The following is a 24,627-nucleotide window of genomic DNA, read 5'->3' on the forward strand; positions in this document are numbered from 1 at the left end:
CTCTGTGATACCCGTACGAATTTGTTATCCTATGTGCGAATAACTAATGTTCCATAACTAACTATGGGGCAGACTATGACTTTAAGTTGCCGTATTACCATATTAATTTATGCAAAATTTCAGTACTATGTGTTTTTCAAAATACTGGTTGTGCCAAACTACTATTGAAGTTGTATGGCAGGTACCAGAAGGAGCCAAGTAATTTCAACGACTTTTATGAGACACATTGGCCCTACTAATATATTCGTTTGTGTGAAATTTCAATACCATAGCTTTAATAGTTTCTGAAATATAGTCAAATAACTTTTGAAGTCGTATGACAGGTACCAGAAGGAGCCAAGTAATTTCAACGACTTTTACGAGACACATCGGCCCTACTAATATATTTACTTGTGTGAAATCTCAATATCACAGCTTTTATAGTTTCTGAGATATAGCCAAATAACTTTTGAAGTTGTATGGCAGGTACCAGAAGGAGCCAAGTAATTTCAACGACTTTTATCTGACACATTGGCCCTACGAATATATTCGTTTGTGTGAAATTTCACTACCACAGCTTTTATAGTTTCTGAGATATAGCCAAATAAATTTTGAAGTTGTATGGCAGCTACCCGAACCGGTACCCCGATCATGTCCAATTTAAATAGGGTTCTGGCACTTACTACAATAAATTATTTGTGAAAATTTGGTGAACTTAGCTCAATTAGTTTTTGAGTTATCGTTCGGACGGACGGACGGACGGACGGACGGACGGACGGACAGACAAAGCTAAATCAACTCAGAATTTGACGCTGATCAAAAACATACACTTGAGTCTATATCTAACACCGTTATTTCTTAGCGTTACAAACGGTAAGGCAAATTTAGTATACCCTTCGAACATACGTTCGTACGGGTATAATCAATATTCTCTGAACATTTTTCCGCGAAATAATACAATAAGCGGGAGGAAGCTGTCTAGTACAGGTTTAATATTCATTGTCGTCTAAACTAATGAGGTGAAAATTTAAACAATTCAAATATTTTTGAATAATTAAAAAATTTTATATTCGGTGCCCCTGTAAAATTTCAACTGTATTAGGTATATTAACAATAATTACTTATATAGCAGCAAACCGATTAAAATTATTATTACTATATGCATATAAATTAACATTAGTTTGATATTTAAACAATTCTTTGTCAAATTAAATATTTACTCCGAAATTTGATATTCTATTATCGGAGAAGTGCTAAATACTTTATGCACTTTTATTTTACATAAAATTAATTATTTTTTTTTTCTTTTTTGATCAATTTTATTTTCAAAATTTATTCGTTTAGTATAAATTTCTGGAATTTCTAATTAAAAAATTTTCTAATGCAAACAAACGTCCGAGAATGCTTGAAAATTTAATTAGAAAAAATTGATTTTTTTGTTTTTAAAGTTTTTCTTCCTCTTTATTTATTTTGTGAAATTGATTGATTTCTTTTTTTTTTTTTTTTGAAACAATTAAGAAAATTTTTGAATTACAAACTTTATTTTAAATTAAGGATTAAGATTATTTTTCTAAAGGGGGGAATTTTTTAAATAAACCGAAAATAATAATTGATATTTTATGTAATTTGATTGCAAATGAGTTCATCTGTTATTATACCCGTACGAACGTATGTTCGAAGGGTATACTAAATTTGCCTTACCGTTTGCAACGCTAAGAAATATGCAAGTATATATTTTTGATCAGTGTCAAATTCTGAGTTGATTTAGCTTTGTCTGTCCGTCCGTCCCAACGATAACTCAAAAACTAATTGAGCTAAGTTCACCAAATTTTTACAAATGATTTATTGTACTAAGTGCCAGAACCCTATTTAAATTGGACATGATTGGGGTACCGGTTCGGGTAGCTGCCATACAACTTCAAAAGTTATTTGGCTATATCTCAGAAACTATAAAAGCCATGGTATTGAAATTTCACACCAACGAATATATTAGTAGGGCCAATGTGTCTGATAAAAGTCGTTGAAATTACTTGGCTCCTTCTGGTACCTGCCATACAACTTCAACAGTAGTTTGGCACACACAGTATTTTGAAAAACACATTGTACTGAAATTTTTCATAAATCAATATACGGCAACTACATAGTCAGTTATGGCATCTTTATTCGCATATAGGATAACGAATTCGTACGGGTATCACAGAGTTGGCAACGTCAACTCTATTTTTTTCTCGTTTTAATATTAATTTTGTAAAATAGGATTGCAAAAAATTATCATCACATTTACATCACAATTTTTAATAAACATAAAGGTGAGGGTTAATATTATTATATATGGGCTTCCGAATAAATAGTGACAAATTAGAGACGAAAATAGATTGTTGCTTTGATTTAATTAAATGTAAGAAAGATTTTCAGTGCGATTGATTAATTACAAATATTTAATGTAGTTGCTATTCATTATTATATTTTTAAGAAACTACATTAAGCTTAACCAGTTTCCTTTAATTTATAGATTATTTAATTAGTAATTTAAAAATTGTATTGGAAATTTTGTAAAAAGAAGTCAGAAATGAAAAGAAAATTGCTTGTACGAAAAATTTAACTGTTTGTGGAATAATTACTGTTTAATTTTATTTGGTCTAACAACTTCATATATGGGCTCAATTCTGATTTTTTTATTTAGAAAAAAACCAGAAACCCTTTTTAGGATCAATATGAGGCCTGATATAAAACGTTTTATTATAAAGAAATCAGACGCAGAAGCTAGCAAAAATTTACGAACGCTCTCACTGTCTTCCTAATATATTTTTTTTTTAATTTTTTATTTATTGTCCCAATTTTTAATTAAATTAGACTTTATTAAAAAATTATTTATTGATTTCTTTACTATAAAATGTCCAACGTTGCCAATTTTTGAAAACATTTTTTAATACTTTTTATACCCTGCACTTCGTGAAGGGTATATTAACTTTGGTATGGAGTTTGTAACTACTTGAAGGAGTCATCTGCGGTATGGACATATATATATATTCTTGCTCAGCGTAAAATTCTGAGTCGATTTAGACATGTCCGTCTGTCCGTCCGTCCGTCCGTCCGTCCGTCCGTCCGATCGCACGATAACTCAAAAACGAATAATGCAATCGACACCAAACTTTCACAAGTTTTTTCTTTTGTGCCAAGGACGAGCCCTATTGTTATTGGACCAATTCGGACAACGGGTTCGGGTAGCTGCCATACAACTCAAAGAGTTTATTTTAAATATTTCAAAAACTAATAAAGGTATAAATATAAAATTTTGTATACATGTGTCCAATTATATTCTGCACATGCTCTAAAAATTATAATGGGATAGCTGCACCGGTTCGGGTGGCTGCCATACAACTCCTACAGCAAATTTTTTATATTCGGCAAAATAATAAAGTCAGATTCATGAAACTTGGCAGTCATGTGTCCAATTATTGGTCAGATATATTTCTGAAGTTTTAGAGGAATCGCTTGACAGGTTCGGGTACCTGCCATACAACTCCAGAAGTTAATTTTAAATATTTGGAAAAATAATAAAGTCAGATTCATGAAACTTGGCAATCATGTGTCCAATTATGGCTCAAATATATTTCTGAAGTTTTGGTGGAATTGCTCGACAGGTTCGAGTAGCTCCCATACAAGTCTAAAAGCTTATTTTAAATATTTAGAAAAATAATAAAGTCAAATTCATGAGACTTGGCAGTCGTGTGTCCAATTATAGGTCCGACATATTTCTAAAGTTTTGGTGCGATTGCTTGACAGGTTCGAGTAGCTCCCATGCAAGTCTAAAAGCTTATTCTTAATATTTGGAAAAATAATAAAGTCAGATTCATGAAACTTGGCAGTTGTATGTCCGATTATAGATCAGATATATTTATGAAGTTTTGATGGAATTGCTTGACAGGTTCAGGTACTTCCCATACAACTCCAAAAGCTTATTTTACATATTTGGAAAAATAATAAAGTCAGATTCATGAAACTTGGCAGTTGTATGTTGAGTAATAGGTCACATATGTTTCTGAAGTTTTGGTGGAATTGCTTAACAGGTTCGAGTAGATCCCATACAAGTCTAAAAGCTTATTCTTAATATTTGGAAAAATAATAAAGTCAGATTCATGAAACTTGGCAGTTGTGTGTCCAATTATAGATCAGATATATTTGTGAAGTTTTGGTGGAATTGCTTGGCAGGTTCAGGTACTTACCATACAACTCCAAAAGCTAATTTTAAATATTTGGAAAAATTATAAGATCAGTTTCATGAAACTTGGCAGTCGGATGTCCAATTATAGGTCAGACATGTCCGTGAAGTTTCTATAGAATGATTTTAGAGGTTCAAGTAATTGCTACACAATAACGAAAGGTGCAGGGTATAATTCAATCGGTTTATACCGACTGAAACGTTTTTACTTGTTTTTTGCTAATAAAGGCAAAAACAAAGAGATTCTATAAAATTTAATTCAATTAATAAAGTCCCAATACCATTTAAATTAAATGACTTGTTTTTTCCTCTTTTATACTGCAACATTAATATTTACTGTTATTGAAAGAAAACAAAAAAATCAATGTATACTTTATGACAGCCTCGTATATCTTATGGTAAATTCAATTCTTATCTCTTTTCTCTATCTTTTTTTTTTCCATCTAAAATCATTTTAAATGAGCAAAAAGACAAGAGTATTATTGTTTTTATACTATTTTTAATGACGTAAATATTTGATGACGAGAGTAAATAACGCTGAAATTGTGTTACTTATTCTGTTGATGTTCTCTTTAGAATTAAAAAATAATAATAACAGTAATAAAGGATGAATATCCTTTTTTCTTTACTTTTTGTTTTGCTATTTTTTTAACGTATGTAATAATCATCAATCAGAATTTGCAACCTATAAATTTTTCATCCTTAAAGACATCATAACGTACACACGTATAAAGAATATTATGAAGCAAAAAAAACAAAAATAGAAAAGTTGTTATGACTGGTGCTTAAAATGCCATTATAATAATTTTGATCACAATGTATTGTTTGGTACTCTGCTCTTACTACAACAAAAAAAAATTTTCATTGTTGTGATAGTAGCACATAGTTAGTTTTTGTTCCCTCACAATACTTTACTATTATAGTTATTAATAATGATAAAGCATTGGTGTCATGCCAGTTTTTAATGTGTTTCACTCTATTGTGTGCATTTTTATATCATTTGTTTGTTTTCAGTGAAGTTTGTGTACAGCGTAAGAAACAAAAAAAATTATATTTAAAGTTTCATAAACAGCAACAATAAAAGAAATTTTTTTAGTAAAAAAATGTTGTTGGTCCTTCGTTCTTTGTGCGGATCATTTGGTATAACATAAGAGCATGAAGAGGCGAAAAAAAAAATTTATTTAATGCGCTTGAGCTTTTTTTTTTGTAACATTTTTCCTTTTGTATACTCTTACATACTTGCTCTCTTTCTTTTTATAAACATTCAAGGTTATAAATTTTAAAAAAATGGAAATTTTTTTTTCTATGTTTCTTCTTTTTAAGAAACTTTCCGTAGTGTAATAACAATTAACGTTATTTATACAGTGTGAAATTTATGTATCGGAGGGGACAAATGAAAAAAATTGGAATGGAAAAATGCACGGGACATAAATAAATGAGCAGAAATATTTTGTATATATTTTGAATCACAAAAAAAATAATTTTATGATACGATAGGAGAAAATAATAAAAATTATTATAAAATATTGCATTCTTGTCAATCACGTCATAATTAATAAAATTATCGAAATGAGTATTCAATTTATAATAAAGCCCCGTCTAATAATGTGAAACATTCATTACAATTAAATCGGATAACAATAGTATAATCTTTAAATGTATACATGAAAAATTTGGTAAATTGTTAGAGAATTTAAAAAAATCTCGGAAAAATGTTGAAATTTTCTTAAAAAGCAGATTAAAGTGATCATTTAATGATTTTTTAAGTGACCTCCTTATTTATATCATCTTTACGCATGCAAAGATAAAACTCAACAATAACGAATTTCTATGCATTATCGGCGTAGAACATGAGAATCTATCCTAAAAACATATGAATTAAGGTGTCCTTAAGTTGTTTGTTTTGATATAGAATTAAGGATATCATAAAATTATATAAGAGTATAGTCGTATTAGTACATTAAATTTAAAACTAATGTAAACTAGAAATTTAAGAAATTTAAGAAAATTATGAAAACTGTGAGAGGTTTCTTGTAATTTTAACGAGAAAACATATTTTTAAAGTAGTCACCTTTTTAAACTTTGGTGTTTTTACTTCCTTTGTACTCATTTTCTTTTTATTTCACTTCATTATTATTTCTTCCGTTTTCTCTATTCACAAAATTCACCTCATTATTTTTCGTATATCATAATATTACTGTACATGTAAATGTAATCATAAAATATTTTTGTTTTATAATCGCAATAAAATAGGACATTACCTCCTTTATGATTTATGTTACGTACATCCTGTATTCAAAAAATTTATTCCGAATTTTTTGCTTGTATTTTGCAGTCTACTTATTTAACTGTAACTAAGATTCAATATAAAATATGTGTATAATTTTTTTTTTTGAACTAACCTATCTTAGCAAAATTACGGTTGCAGTAATTTTCTCGATTATTAAGTTTTAGGTTTCAGTCGTCTTCTTATTTCGGATGGACTCTTTCAATTTCAGGTGAATTTTGATTTTATGTTATCAAAACGGATTTTCATTTTCTGAAACGGGAAAAGCGATCATGTATGGATTTTACAGAAATCTCGATTTATTGATTGATTTTATTAGAAAGATTCTAACCCTTTAGTGGCAATCAGGATACAAGAGATATGAAAAAGAATTTAAAAGTTTTACACTGTACCACATTCTAAGCTATATGCCATCATTTATTTCATTTGAAACTCAATTTCACTATTAACAAAATCTTCAAATTTGGAAATTACGAAAGAAAGTAGTATTAGTCACACATAAGAAACCAGGGAAACGAAGCGGTTAACAAAATTAATAAAATTTATCCAACTGAGCATTTTCACAGCAACTTAGCCAAAAACACAAAACACAATTTATTGTCACTAAACGCATATAAAACTCATTTCATATTCGGAATTGTGGTTTTTGAATATGGAAATAATCTGTTTACATAAACAATATTTTCCTTTAAAATCGGGAAAAGTAAAACTAAAGAATATTTTGATTCTATATTTTTATGCATAATTTTAATTTTTTGAATACAATTATTGTACATTTTTTCAAACAGTAAATAAACAATACTACCATAGAATGTTTATATAACAATAAAAATAAATATGGGAGGGAAAAGGATTTGAGAAATAAAAATTATTTTGCAGGATTTTTTGGCACGTAAAACAAACAATTTAGTTATGGTTAAATTACAAAAAGGTATGGATATAAAATGGAGTATAGAATAGAGGAAAATGTTTAAGATAGAATAATTTTATAATATTATTTTCTAACAAGGTGAATTTTTAATAATAATATTTGACTATTTTATCTTTAAAATTTGTTAGGGCAAATTTAAACAGCAGCTTATTTTGATTTTCTTTTAGAAAGTTATAAAAAACATTTCGGGAATTAGTTTAATAACCTTGTTAACTCAAACTCAGTAAATTGGATATGAGTAGAAAATTAAATAAAAATTTTTGTAAACTTCAATAATTGTTTATCTATTTGAATTCTTGAATTTTCACTTGAATTTTCCAAGCAATTAAACAATTAAAATTTTCTAATTTTTTTTTTTTAAATTTCATAAAAGTTAATTTGTTAGAAATTTGCAATAGGGCAAATGAATATGTAATGTGAGTTATAATATTGGGTGTATAAACTGAGATCTTTCTATGATTAAAATTTGTATAGCTTTATCTTTAAAGTCCTTAAAAGATACATTAAGACCAACATTCACATAAAATAAAATAATATAAAACAGTTATAACCGTTTAAAAGCTATACCATTATCTATCAAGACCTCGTTCTGTAAAAAAAACCTAAAAGAAGAATTTCTTGCACTCAGGGAGACGACAGTTTTCTCGAAACAGTTCCTCAAAGATGTTTCTCAAAAACATTATTTTAAGAAATCTGGTTAGGATATATAGCTTTGAGAAAAAATTCATCTCGTCTCTGAATAAGAGAGCGGACTGTGAGCGATTTCTCGTATTAACCCGTTGGGTCACACGTCATCGTGTGGTAGACAAAGACCTGTATGAAGTCGACAGCCCAGGTATTTAAGCCAAGAAACAAATTCTTTGTACTCATGAAGACGTATCCCAGAGACAAAAATTCATTGCTCACACTGTGTGCGAAAAGCTCACACTGTGCTGGGTACCTGGATTTTGAAGGAAATGAGGCGGCTCATGCTTTGACGAGGAAAACATCTTTTCTTAGCCGGAGCCCTTTTGCGGAATCGAACCACATACCGTTTTTTGGTAATTAGGAGATAAATCAGAGGGGAGGCGGTTGAAGTACTGGAGAAGTTTTCCGGGGTCACTGCACGCCATGGAACTTCTTGAGGATTATGACCAGAAGCGATTTAAGAAGATTATAAGTTTGGGCAATAATCCTAATCAGCGGAGAATCCTTACCAGTATCTTGACGAGACACTGCACGATAAAGGTCCCCTAAGAAGGCTGTGCCTAGAAAGCAAATACTCTTGCAGATCATGTGAAGAGAATGAGAGAACCTCAGTGCACTTTCTGGAAGATCGTGGGGCCCTCAGCCGTGAAATAATGAAAATTTTGGGAAACTACGTACTTTCAAGATACTTGAGTTTATTAGGAGAGTAGGCCTCTAGGGAGTGTTTCAAAGAGGTGTCCTACACCTAGTAGGGGGCTCAATAGATCTTTATATAAAACCTGTGCAATCTACAATGTTCGCATATATTTTTTCGGTGTTGAACAAATTTTGGTGCTTTATGTGTGCAAAATATTTTCAAATAATTTTTTTAAATAGTTCTAAATAAATTAAGTGAAAAACATATTATAATTTGAAGCAAAATTGCAGTAAATCCTCTAAAAAGTGAAATTTTATTTGGCGTGTTTCAGTATTTTCACTTAAAATGATGAAAGAACTATATGTAAATGGTAGAAAATAGTGGTCAACACACGAAATATGGAGGTAATCTCACTACAAAGGCATTTTTCTATAGATAAACGGAAATTTAAGGGCGATGAAACTTTGCTCAGAATATAAAAGTGGTGCCGTTATACAGGTGACAATATATGCAGGTTTTACTGTATTTTAAAATATTTAAACTAGAAATCTATTCTAAAATAAAAGAATAACCTCTAGATTATTTTCTATGAAAATTCACCGAATCACTTCCATTGAAAAGACTATGAAATATCTACAAAACGCAGCATCTTGTCACAAGAGGTATTAAATTAAAAGGAAATCATATACGATATTAGTGGAAAGCAAAGAAAATAATCTAATATTTATATGGGAATATAGAGCTTTTTATAGTTTTTAACACTATTCTCTCAAAAATACCACTCTTAACTTTCAATAAAAAGACTCTAATCCATATTTATTATTTGTTAGTAAACATGACATGGCAATTTTCAATAGAACTCTTTTGGCTTTCATCCAATAATATTGACAAAACAAAAGAAAAGTTTGACTGAAAAAAAAAATTTTAGAAGTTTGAAAAATTTTTTAGTTTTAATTTTTTATTAAAGGCTGTTCCGGTTTCATTTGATTTATTGATTTTTGCTTGTATTTCTCCAAAAAGAAAAATATATAAATTTTATACATAAGTTTTCTATGCTGTTATTTATACATCCAATATAAAATGTATGTAGAGAGAGCATTTTTATGATTCACATGTGAAATGAATAATAAATTTCTCGGAATTTTATAGTTTAGATTGAAGTTGAACGTGACCTACGAAAAACTATTTATCTATATTTTTTTCTTTATATAAATTTAGAATGTGTTCAGAACATTGAGTCGCGTAAATTTTATTAAAAGTGCATCATGTTCACTTAAATATTTTTTTACACCTATTAGTTTCTATAAAATAGAATTTATATGTTCACGATATTGATTACTATTTGATTGAATTTAAATAAATTTTAGTTTTTTTTTTCGTGACAATTTATTTGATATTAAATAGAGAAAACTAAAAATATATAAAATATAAGCTATGTACAATATCCGTTGAATATTATTATAAAATTTTTTGAAATGTGTCCACCTTTAAATTTCGAATGTAATTTATTTTTATTCTCCGTGCTTGAAAATTGTTATGAATAAGAAAAAATCTGTCTTTGTTTTTAGATCGATCAGTGTATATTTAAATCATGACGTGCAGTGGATTTCCTCTAAACGATAATAATTATAGTAGGAAAAAAATTGTAAATGGAAGTTTAATTCACAAAAAGCCACAACACAAGCTATGATATATGAACCCAAAATTTCCTAAAGACAATTGAGCAAATTGATGTCGATCACGAGCCGCACAAGATTGACTGAATGTTCTTCAAAGGAATACAAATAATTCTTGCAGTATATTAACGAACTATGGCAGTAAATAATTTTTTTAATGCAGGATATATGCAGGGTATAACGACATCTAAATAAAATGTTTTTTATCTCCATATTCTCCCGATACATATTGCTCAAGATCTGAGTTTCAGTCTCTTATCTTATTGTTAAACTGAAATAACACAAAAAGTTATTTTCAAATAGAAAATAAGGAATTTTAATTTTTCTTTATTCTAAAACGCAAGTATTTTGTATTTTAAGCGTTTTCTATTCAAAAAAAATTGAAACAACAAAAGGGAAAGCATTTGAAGAAATTTGTCTATGTAGTAAAATCTACTCGTATTCCACTTGTTATAAAATTCTGACGAAAGACGCAGCAATGACGGTGAAATATTTAAAATGCAAAAATGATTATTTTGAAAATTTTATCGTGACTTTTAATCTTAGTAATGTGTTAGCATAATTTACTCATATGTGTAGGTGTACATAATATTATGCAAATGTATGTATATGATAAACTGTATGCATAAAAAGGATACAGAGCAAATGTTATTAAGTAGATGATTATAATATGTTAACTGATATTAACTTTCATTATTATTTTGTAATGCACAATATTTTGCATCATAAGTTCATTTAAGATGCATAAAATAACATTGCTCTTATCATTACACGGGTACTTGTTTTTCTCGTATAATATATTACTATATTAAATGTTATGATAACAATATTGTATAATTATTATGTTGCAAAAATTTTCATAACATTATTGTGCACTGAAGTATATGTACACATTCTCTATGTTATCTTTAATAAAAATGATTAATTCCGTATAGTTTACATGTTATTCTATTAAAAAGTAAGTAAAAATGAATAAGAAATCTTACAATGGCACCTGAAGGCCATGAATACAAGTACACATTTAATGATGTAAGCAACATTTTTTTTTTTGTAAGAATATAGTCAGAATTTTAGTTCTTACTGAATTATAATTATAATGCATCAGAAAGTTTTATAGTTATTGAAAAATGTGAGATATTCAAATTTAAGTTACAAAAACAGGTTACGCTTAAATAAAATAATAATTTTAAAGAATGTCCTTCTCATGGGTCAATTGTTGCAAGTGAATATGAACATGAATTCCCTTGATTCAGTATCTACTTGTATTTAAATTTAAATAGCATTTATTTTAAATTAAAATCTAATATACAAAAATTTTGTCGATCTTTTAATTCACAAATGATTCTTCACTTCTGAAGAAATTAATACTAAAATTTAATATTAGATTTTAAAGTGCATGTTAATTTTTTTACTGTTTTTCAATACAGCTTCTATTGAAAAGCAATTAAGTGATATAAAGTGTTTTTAGAAAAAAAGCGAGAATAAGTAAAGTTGAACGTGCCAGATATCAGTACGAATGAGTAATTAAGGGTTTGTATGATAATTGTCAAAATGTTTGACTCAACTTCAATGTTTCATATGTATAATACTAGTAAAGCTTTTAATGTAAATAATGGTCATAATATCATATTCGCTTTTGTAAAATTTATAGTTTATAGAAACGACTGAAATATACGGCCAAATAACTATTGAAATTGTATGGCAAGGAATCAAGAAATTTCAATGATTTTTATCATACAGAACAGCCTCAATAATATATTTTCTTGTGCGAAATTTCGATGCCAGCTACCTTGATCACATTCAATTTAAATATAATTCTAGCATTTACTATTATAAATCATTTGTAAAAATTTGGTAAGCTTAGCTCAATTCGTTTTTGTGGATACGAACTGACGGACGGGCAGACGGACAAACAAGATTAAATCAGCTTAGGATTCTTCGAACATACGTTCGTACGAGTATAAAGAAACATTATATATAATAAAATAGGAAAGATAAGATAACACTTAAACATTTTTCTTGTAAAATATTTTTACTTAATATCAAATTTGCATGAACACAGATTATTTGAAACTGGAAAAACTAGAAAAAATTTATTTTACTTTTAAACTGTTAATAAATTTATAAGAAATATTTGTTCTTTAGAGAACACAAAATAAAATAATTCCCTAATACATGCTTATTAATCTATGTAAACTTGTCTTAAATTACATTTCCATAGAATTCTTATTTCTTCTACATGACAATTTATTGACATGAAAAAGCTACCATGCAATATTAGAATTGTAAATTTTCTTGTACTTTTATTGTTCTAATAAATATTCATTTTTATTATAGGTACAGAGTTGGTTATATTTGGATATTATTTCTGTTATTGTATTCAGTTTGTCAATGTAATTTATATTTTTTTAAAATTAATTTAAAAATAACATTATAAGGAAGAGTATTCAAGGAAGGGAGCTTGTCATTTAATAATTTATTCTTTAAATAAATTAATAAGTATTAAAAAAATACGTAATGCGGTAGGTAAGAAATGTTTGTAAGGATAAAGTAGGACAGATTCAATATTTAAGACAATATACTGCTGATTTATATGCATGTCTTAAAATTACTTTCTATTAGGTTACGATTAAGTGATAGCTTGTATTATAGCAATAGGAAAATTAAATTGATTTACGATTAAACTGAAATTTTTGAATTTATCATTGAAAAATTTATTCACTGCGAAATTAATCACAAGGCAACGTATCGTCTCGTAAAATGATCATTGGTATATTGATCACAAACAATTTAATCGCTAAATATGTGATTGCTACAAAAATATATTACTCGTATTAATTCATACGCGGGGATGTTTTATTTTTATTTTCTATTATATCAGTAGAAAAAATATCCAATTGAGCACAGATGAGCAGAGAAAATATGTTCCTGCAATAATAAATTTGTGAGTTTCAATAATTTTGTTGTATTTCTATTGTATTTAACTTGGCTTCACTGTATTTTATTCTGAAAAATACTTCTCTTTCCTTTTCATAAACTTTCTTAATATATGCTAATGTTGTTTTACGCTCTTTCTAGCTCTAAGCTAAAAGTTCTCTTTTTAACATTTGATTGTTTAATTTCTTCAAAAATTTTTAAATGTCGAGCTACGTGTTTGCCTTCCCAATAATAATTTACGTTATCTATCAAATAATAATAATAATAATATTTTTATTCATTTGTTATTTTGTAAATTCATTTTTTATCTTACGTTGATAAGATGTTAGTGTCTTAAAATATCACTGATGACTTTGCGCTGGAAACAATGAATGTGATTGATAACGTCTCCTGTTATACTTTGGTACACGTTATAAGATTTGATTAATTTTGGAAATGGCATAAATATTATTGAAGACTTCTGTATAATTGAGTCCCCATAATTCTATTTGCATTGGTAATAACACATACTTTCGAATGATATTATTAAAATTCTATTAAATTTTCTTGAAAAATTTACCTCAATTAATTCTTAAAAAAACAATGTTAATAATAAAATTAAATTTAATTAAACCAATACCGCAATGTAAGCGAAATAACCAAGATATTTTACTAAAATTTTTCTTACAAATTTTACTCCTAACACTTATTTTATTTACATATTGATACATTTTAGATTATCCTTTATACGGATGTATGTATATCTAAAAAATAAATTTGTTTTTCCTTCCCTATTATATTATTCAACATGGTAAGGTTAATAAGATGGTTTTACCCGTATTTTCCGAAAAAAAAAATAAACCGTTATCATAACGTGATTACGATTATTCAATTAGGAAAATTTCTTTTTCCTTAAAAAAACAAAAAAAAAGGACGGGATAGAGCAATAAGTATCAAGACGAGGAGGAGAAGACGATGAAGAAGGAGCAAAAAAAAATGTCAAAATCACCACAGAATAATTTTTATTGAATGAGACGCTTTTATTTTACTCTTGTCTTTCTCTTATAATTTTATTTTTTCTTTGTTTTCTTCATCATTGTTTCTCTGATCCAATTCAGTTTGTTCTCTTCCGTTTTATTTCCAGTTTTTCATATTTTTAATTCATTCACGATTATTGCTAATTTTCTGTTGTTTTTATACCCTGCACTTCGTGAAGGGTATATTAACTTTGGTATGGAGTTTGTAACTACTTGAAGGAGTCCCCTGCGATATGGACATATATATATATTCTTGCTCAGCGTAAAATTCTGCGTTGATTTAGACATGTCCGTCCGTCCGTCCGTCCGTCCGTCCGTCCGTCCGTCCGATCGCACGATAACTCAAAAACGAATAATGCAATCGACACCAAACTTTCACAAGTTGCTTCTTTTGTGCCAAGGACGAACCCTATTGTTATTGGACCAATTCGGACAACGGGTTCGGGTAGCTGCCATACAACTCAAAGAGTTTATTTTAATTATTTCAAAAACTAATAAAGGTACAAATATAAAATTTTGTATACATGTGTCCAATTATATTCTACATATGCTCTAAAAATTTTAATGAGATAGCTGCACCGGTTCGGGTGGCTGCCATACAACTCCAACAGCAAATTTTTTATAATCGGCAAAACAATAAAGTCAGATTCATGAAACTTGGCAGTCGTGTGTCCAATTATAGGTCAAAGATATTTCTGAAGTTTTTGTAGAATTGCTTGACAGGTTCGAGTGGCTCCCATACAAGTCCAAAAGCTTATTTTAAATATTTGGAAAAATAATAAAGTCAGATTCATGAAACTTTGCAGTTGTGTGTCCAATTATAGGTCAAAGATATTTCTGAAGTTTTGGTGGTATTGCTTGACAGGTTCGAGTAGCTCCCATACAACTCCAAAAGCTAATTTTAAATATTTGGAAAAATAATAAAGTCAAATTCATGAAACTTGGCAGTTGTGTGTCCAATTATAGATCAGATATATTTGCGAAGTTTTAGTGGAATTCCTTGGCAGGTTCGGGTACCTGCCATACAACTCCAAAAGCTAATTTTAGATATTTGGAAAAATAATAAAGTCAGATTCATGAAACTTTGCAGTTGTGTGTCCAATTATAGGTCAAAGATATTTCTGAAGTTTTGGTGGTATTGCTTGACAGGTTCGAGTAGCTCCCATACAAGTCCAAAAGCTTACTTTAAATATTTGAAAAAATAAAGAAGTTAGATTCATGAAACTTGGTAGTTGTGTGTCCAATTATAGGTCAGACATATTTCTGAAGTTTTAGTGGAATTGCTTGACAGGTTCGGGTACATGCCATACAACTCCAAAAGCTAATTTTACATATTTGGAAAAATAATAAAGTCAAATTCATGAAACTTGGCAGTTGTGTGTCCAATTATAGATCAGATATATTTGCGAAGTTTTAGTGGAATTGCTTGGCAGGTTCGGGTACCTGCCATACAACTCCAAAAGCTAATTTTAGATATTTGGAAAAATAATAAAGACATTTTCATAAAGCTGGCAGTTGGGTGTTCAGTTATAGGTCAGACATATCCGTGAAGTTTCTATAGAATGATTTCACAGGTTTGAGTAATTGCTATACAACAATGAAAGGTGCAGGGTATAATTCAATCGGTTCATACCGACTGAAACGTTTTTACTTGTTTTATTTTCATTTTGTTTTCATTTTTATTTTTTTATAATTTAATTTTTTCTCTCTCTCTATTTTATTGTGCTGCTCGTTTATTATTTGATTATTGTATATTTGCTACAATTTAATTGTATAATATTCTGGGTATTATTTAACGTTTACACAATAACATTGTGTATGTGTATGTAGTAGCTATTATTAAGAATTTTATATTATTCTTCATCTTCAGAATTGTATTTTGAAAAATTATTTTTATTTACAAAGTTAAAATGATTTTCCATTTTTTGTTATAATTTCCTTACAAAAGAATGTTGTTCGTAATTTTGAAAGTCATTTGAAATTAGTGAAAAAGTCAGAGGTTAGAAAATCGGATCCGATGTAATATGTATAATGTGTACAAAATGTGTATATAGATTTAGAATGTTGATATAATGAATCTTCAATTTCCTTATTATACGAAATTTATTTAATTATTTTAGTATGTATAACAATATTTTATTGTTTAATATTAAATCAAATATATTTAATTAATAAAATTTTAGGTAATTTTTTAAAGTTATACGAATTTTCAAAATCATTTTATTATAAATGCAAAAACTTACACTTATTTGAGGCTAATAAATAGATTCTTATTAATGTCATTGATTAATTATGTTTTAGAGGAGGCAAATTTCGGTTCACATCCTATGGCAGTATGAGAAAGCTTGATTCACAGAATAATTGAAATTCTCTTGAGTGAGAGAAAAAATACAGAAAATTACTTACAACTTTTTGAAACTATTATGAAGGAAAATTAATTTTTGGTTTTTTGGTGCTTGCCTACATACGGGGTGGCTCGTAAAAAGTGCACTGCTATATGCCATTGTATAGCCCGCTCATTAGTAGACAAAACTTTTGTATGGAGACGATGTTAACAGCTTAACAGGTTAGGAGTTACAGAGGCTTGAAGTCAATTTCAACTGATTTTTTTAATTTTTGAAATGTTAAATATAACCCCGCGACTGTGAAAAACAGACGCATTTACAAATGTGATTTGGAAACCTCAGAGTATGGGCTTTCTTATGAATATCTATACATTAGTTTTTAGGTTATTAAAGTGTAATTATGAGGAAATAACTATTAATAGAAAATATATTGGAAAAAATATTAATTTTACATTTCAATATAGTTGGGATTAAAAAAGTTTTTAACATACCAATGATACGCCACTACAAGAGAAATTTCATGACATTTGAACATTATGCTACCCACAATCGGGTTTAGCACACCCTATGGCCTATACTTTCACTGTATATAAAAAAAAATTCCATATATAATATATGATTTGTTTATATTTTTGATAATTTTCAAAAGCGAAATTATTAAATTATTTATATAACTAAAACCAGATTAAAAATTATGCACAAGTTTTTGCCTTTAATGATATTCGAAAATCAAAGAAATTTTTGGAATTTTTAAAAATATACAATCATAAATCGAAGCCACCAAATATATTGCATTTTTGACACTGTATATAATACGTTTGTATAAATTGAAAAAAAAAACCAAAGAAAATATTAAAATGAATATCAAGAAATCAGTTCGTACATTCCAGGAATTCAAATTCAAACAAGGTTGAGTTTTGTAATAAGGCAATTTAAATGAAATTATGAAAAATTACTGAAAATATTCTATTGAATTTGAGAATTCTATCTTAATATTTTAACATTTAAATTTATTTTTACAAAACATTGAAAAAAAAATAATAATTTAAAATTAAATAAGCAGTAAAAAGGAAAAATTCATTTTGTTTGAATTTTATTTAAAAATTTCTGTTTGAAAACAGTAAAAAAAGAAAATTATTAAGAAATAAAATCAAAAGTAAAGAGTAAAAATATTTTTTTTTTTTGTTTTTTTGAAAAATATGAATTAAAATTTCCAAGGATAATAATTATTAGCTATGTTGGAAAAACAATATTCATTTCTCAAGAGCCTATAACAAAAAAAGCACTTATACAGAATGAATAAAATTCGCGGAGAATGTGAAGATTTTCATAGACCATTTCAATTATAAAATTCTCTTTATTCTTTTTTTATAGCTCAAATTCAAAGTCAGTTTTTCTTTAAGTTTTTTTGTTTTTGCTCTCTTTCAAATTGTAAATTAAGTTTTTAGCTATTTTTTTTTTGAAATTCATATCAGTTTTCAGAAATGAAAGGTGGAAGTCCATATTGAAGTGTTCATAACGTTTGTAATGTTTAAAAAAAAAAATTAAGTCGTATAGGGAAATAACAGACATTTCTAATAACAAAAACCAATCTTAATCAGATTTAAAAGTTTTTAGTTACTTAGTCATTCTAAACATTCTTTTACATTTCTTTCGAATCCAAAAATGGAATATATTTTACTTAGAAGTACATGACATAGGTGTTATTCGCAAAATCTTGTAAATTCTCAACTCTAGTTACAAGTTTAATTCTTCAGAAATCAAGTAAAATTTAATATTTATAATAGATTAATAGGTACTAGCTGCTCTTAGACTGGATGGGTTCATATTAGAATCGAATATTAGAACCGAATTTAGTCTAGTTTTACCAAAAATGGCATAAAATTCTCATTACAATTTAATATCTTTATTCTTATTAGTCTTGTTGCTATAATAAAATTCAATCACTGGAACTTAAATTATTTTAAAAATTTCCGATTCCTACGAATATAATATCGAAATTCGTTAAACCAACTTTATACTTTTATCCTTGCTTTTCAACTTACACTATATTATTATGTATTATGATGAAAGTAAAGTATGAATAGCCAAAATGATATAAAAGGATATCATGATGAGAATGATGATGAAGTGAAATCAAGTTTTTCTTTTATATTTTTTTAATTGAATTAAGTATAGTTACTTAAAACAGTAACGAAAAAGAAAAAAAAAAAACTCTGTAATTGTGAAAGAAGCTAAAAGAAAATATAATAAGGATTAAAATTCTGTTTTCTTAAACTAGTTTGAAAGAGTGATTTGAAAAGTGAATTAATTAAAACTATACAAGTAAAGTTTTATAATTGGTTTGATGTGATTAAGCAATTTAATGTGATCAAGAATTCTTTTAATCTTATATGGCGTTGTTTTATGAGAGAATTAAAAAAATGTTTAGAACTTTTGATAACATTTACTTAATAAAAATATACTTTAGAAAATTGTACAATATTAATTTTTCATTATAGAGCTATATCAAATGGACCCACCATTCAGTTATTAGAAGATTACAATCAGAAACAATAAAATTCCAGAATGTTCAGGCATTTTTATTTTCTTTATTACACAAATCAAAATGATTTTATAAATAAATTATTCAACTGCAAATAATTCAATTAATTGGAAAATGTTTATTTTTTGTAATTATTTTTTGTTATAAGAAATTTTTATATACAATCATGCATAATTGCATTTATGCAGGTAAATAATAAATTATAGAGGTAAGAACATCTATATACGTTATAAAGAAAAATTATCTCGCTCTAATTAACAAAGATGTACACAACAGCAACTTACTATGTAATGATATAAAACATAAAAAAAAAACGAGAAAAAATAGAGTTGACTGTGTCAACTCTGTGATACCCGTACGAATTTGTTATCCTTTGTGCCATAGCTGATTATAGGACAGACTATGACTTTAAGTTGCCGTATATTACCATATGAATTTATGCGAAAATTCGGTACTATATTTTTTAATACTATCTAGGATATGGTCAAACTACAATTAAAGTTATATGTTAGCTACTACAAGAAGTCAAGAAATTTCAACCACTTTTATCAGACATAACGACCCTAATAGTACAATTGTTTTCACGAAATTTTTAAATCATATAATTCCAATAATTTCTGAGATAATGCCAAATAACTTTTGAAGTTGTATGGCAGCTTCTCGAAACTGTCAACCAATTTCAACAACTTTCATTAAACACATCGACCCTACTAATATATTTGTTTGTGCGAAATTTAAATACCACAGCTTTAATAGTTTTTGAGATATAACCAAATAAATTTTGAAGTTGTAAGGCAATTACCCGAACCAGCAATTTAAATAGGGACGGGCAGACAAAACTAAATCGACTTAGAATTGGACGCTGATCAAAAACATAATATACTTGAGTTTATATCTCAGACCATTTCTTAGCGTTAGAAACGGTAAGGCAAATTCAGTATACCCTCCGAACATACGTTCGTATGGGTATAAACATCTTTTGCAAGCATTATTTGCTATTTCGAAGAAATCTCTATTCTGTCAGGTCATGTTTCGAAAAAGAGAAAATAATTTTTTTTTATAATTTTTTGTTTTAGAAGAAATTTTCTTTGTTTTTTTTATTGTTTTTGTAAGATTATAAGGTAAAAGTAATAATTATTACCTGCTGAGAACGAACGATATTAATTGTTAAACAAATTAACTTTTACTGTTATTAGAAATACAGAAATACATAATAGAGATACTATGTGTTATTATAGGGTACCTATACCAGGGATGGATAGCGTAAGTATACCGCGCGAGCCAATATACTGAACAGTTATTAAAAATATGTGTAGAAAATTAAAATTTAAATACTATTTTTAAAAATCTTAACATTAATAATCACAACTTACAAGTTTCATGAATCTGACTTTATTATTTTAAATATAAAAAAGATTGTACAGTTTTAAATATACAAATAAAGGGTTCGGGATATTTAATTTTTGAAAAAAATATTGTAAAATCTAATAGAAATGCAAAAATACAATCTAATATTAATGTTTTCAAAACTGCAAAATTCTTATTATATTTTTATTAAAAGTGGCCCTTTAGATTTGTGCATCAAAAGAATTTGAAAGAATCAAATAAAGGTTCCACTAACAGTTTGATGTATGGGTATTAGAAGCGAAGGTCTAGTAAAGTATTACGTACGTATGAATGCCATCTATTTTATATGTTCCGTTTTCCTTATAAGTCTCTATTTCAATGCTTTCCTTTAAGTATAACATTTAAATTTGGTGTTATATACTGTACAAAGAAAGGCGAATCGGTAAAATAAACACTATAACAAACTATAAATTGTAATTAATATCAATTAAACCAAAAGAAAAGAATTTCGATCCCGGAAATAAATTATGCAGGACGATTTTTATTCTTTCCTCGTTTTTTTCCATTTCTTATTTTTCTTTTCGTTTCAACTTTCTTTAATAACACATTTCACTTTTGTGGAAAGTTAATTAAGTGAAACACTATGCGCATACTAATTAGTAAATACGTATAAGAGCTGGTTTACGTATTGAATAATATTATGTAAATACACATGTGTATTCACAATTATAAGTATATAGTACAACGTACATATTATGTAGATCCAGATATTTAATGAGTAAATTTCTGTGTATAATATTAGGAATAACCAATTAAATTTGACCATAATATAAGTTCCTTTTTAAAGTTAATGTTTCAGAAAATTAAATTTTAAAAATATTTAAATTAAAGTTTTATATTTAAATTTACTGAGAATAATAAAAACAACTTAGAAAATGACAAAAATCGAAAACATCCCAGTTTTTTTCCATTTTCGGTCAATATAATTTAAACAAGTTTAAATTACACTGAGAGTGAATTTGGAATTAAAACAAGTAAAACGTTTCAGTCGGTGTAAACCGATTGAATTATACCCTTTACCTTTCATTGTTGTATAGCAATTACTCGAACCTGTGAAACCACTCTATAGAAACTTCACGGATATGTCTGACCTATAATTGGACACATGACTGCCAAGTTTCATTAATCTGACTTTATTATTTTGCCGAATATAAAAAATTTGCTTTTGGAGTTGTATGGCAGCCACCCGAACCGGTGAAGCTATCCCATTAAAATTTGAGCATGGTTGAAATATATTTGGACACATGTAAAATTTTTTTAGTTTATGAAATATTTAAGATAAACTCTTTGAGTTGTATGGCAGTTACCCAAACCCGTTGTCCGAATTAGTCCAATTACAATAGGGTTCGTTCTTGACACAAAAGAAAAAACTTGTGAAAGTTTGGTGTCGATTTATTCATTTTTTATCTTTGGTTTTTCATTATTCGTTTTTGAGTTATCGTGCGATCTGACGGACATGTCTAAATCGATGCAGAATATATATATAGCAGGAATATACATATTTATATGCCCATACCGCAGATGACTCCTTCAAGTAGTTATAAACTCCATACCAAAGTTAATATACCCTTCACGAAGTGCAGGGTATAAAAAACTGTTTATTAACTTTGACCATATTATCAACCGGGTAAAAGAAAAAGTGTAAAATGTAATAATTGCAGCCCAAATTATTGTTTTGATTATTCATAGCATCTATTGGAGATGACCATATCCAAATTAAGTAAATAGACTTCGAACGATAACTATACTTTCAGTACATTATTAGTCATAGTATGTAATAATTCACCAAGTTCACCTGTTTGATCTCTTAGAACAAAAATTGTTATGCATTTTTGCATTTCAAGCAACTATTCGTCTATTTTTTTCTACGAATAGAAGAATATAAACCTAGGTCACATGCAATATGTCAAAAGATAATTTATACACATATACATTTGTAGTGAATTTGTATTCCCAAATTATTAAACAAAAATAACTGATAAATTACAATAACACCAATTTTATGTAGATTTAAATCGTAACGAACTTAAGGAAAATATAGGTTACACTCTCTGAAATTAAAATTTTGAAAATATACCGAAGAAAAACAAGACAGACCTTAAAACTTTTTCAATAAGGGAAGAATTTACCCACAAAAAAAAAATAATTTAACTGTTTAATAAAATTTCAAATTTCAAAAATTCTTTTCTGACAATTTTTCTCCAATTTTATTTCCAATTTCTTTAAAATTAAATTTTAATTCATCAACAAAAAAAAAAAAAAACAAAAATTTTCAATTAAAAGTTTTTTTTTTATTCCACCTTTTTGCTCCATGAAAAATAAAATTCAATATTAAAGAACTAAAATTTTATTTATTCGACTGGCGTAAATTGAAGTTTACCTTCCTGTTGGGTGTGTAAATATAATATTGAAGAAATCTTCGCAATATACAAAAGTAAAACTTCGGTTAAACTGGAATATTAAGGCGTATATGAAGAAAACTATTACGGTTTTTTTTACTATTTTTTTTTTGCTTTCTGTTCTTAAAATAGTTATGAAAAAACTTTGCAGTTCCTTACTTATAAATCGACTGATAATTTTTATTCAACTAAACTTTTAAACAACTTTTACTCGTCTTGTTTGGTTTTTCCCTCCCCCAGTTTCATGAAATTTTGTTCTGTTCCCAAATTTCTAAGATATAAAAATCTTTTAGTTTTTACATTAAAGTTGAAAATATTGTGGAATGAAGATTTTTGTTTTTATAATTTTTTTTTTAAATGAAATTTGCACCAAGAATAGTTTATGATATTGACACCGACCATACTTGAATTATCGAACATATTGTGGTTTTTGGTTTGGTTTTTATTTTCGACAAGAATTAAAAAAAAACTTTGTTATTAAGTTTATAGGAATAAAATAAAATTGGGCCAAACCAATTGTTTGTAAGGTAGCACTTTTCCATTCAATATTCAGCTTTTAAAAACGATCTACATTGTTAAAATTAGTTTCATCATATACCAAGATATTTGAAAAATTGCATAAATTTAGGATGTAGTAAAAAAAAAATTTATCGCCTCTACAAACATAATGCTGAAACTCCAAGGTTAATTTCGTGAGCTACCAAAAAAATATATATTTTTTGATTTCGTTATCGCCCTGCATTTTTTAAAAATTTGGAAGAGCTTGCAGTTTTGAAAACATAAGGTGTCGAAAATTCAAATTTGTCAAATTCCGGAAAGTGATAAGTGATTTTAACGGTCATTTTGTTGTTTTATAGTTCATCTAAGCTATACCGCGGTAGAAAAAGCTCACCACTACTTTTTTGCGTTTGCAGAATTTATAAAATATTTTTGGTTTTGCTATAACAAATAGTTAAAGAATGAAATGGACGGGCGAACAGAGTGAAACTAATAAGCGTTTTTTTTTTCAAATTTTCAAATTGATAATATTATAGCTCAATTTTAGGGTGAGATAAAAAGAAAATTTTAGAAAGAAGTGTCAACATAATGGCCAAATTAGACGGTTCTTTACGGTAGTTAAGATAAATATTTATATTTTTTGGATGAAAAAGCGATAACCATTGGTTTTTTGCTTTTATAGAAATTTGGAAAAGTTTGCAATTTCGGAAAAATAAGAAGAGGAAAATGGATATTTTTTTCGCTTTTAAAGGCGATAAATTTGAATTTAAGGGACTTGGAAAGAACGTCTGTTCTAAGCAAATCAACAATTTACTGATTCCTACAATTTTTTTTTTAAATTTCAGTCGTCTAAACAAAAAAGATGCCTAATATTCAAAGAAAGGAGGTTTTAAGATAACAATAATAATTTCGACGTCCATTTTGTCATTATAATTATTGGGTTAACTTTTTCGGGGTAAAAAAGCAAATCATAACTTTTTACGTTTGCGTGATTCAAAAAATATGTTTATTAATTACAATAAATTGCCTAAAAATTGGGCAATTTATTGTAATTAATCACG

Source organism: Condylostylus longicornis, unplaced genomic scaffold (genome assembly GCF_029603195.1).
Source record: "Condylostylus longicornis isolate FDR11 unplaced genomic scaffold, ASM2960319v2 ptg000104l, whole genome shotgun sequence".
NCBI classification, from domain to species: Eukaryota; Metazoa; Arthropoda; class Insecta; order Diptera; family Dolichopodidae; genus Condylostylus; species Condylostylus longicornis.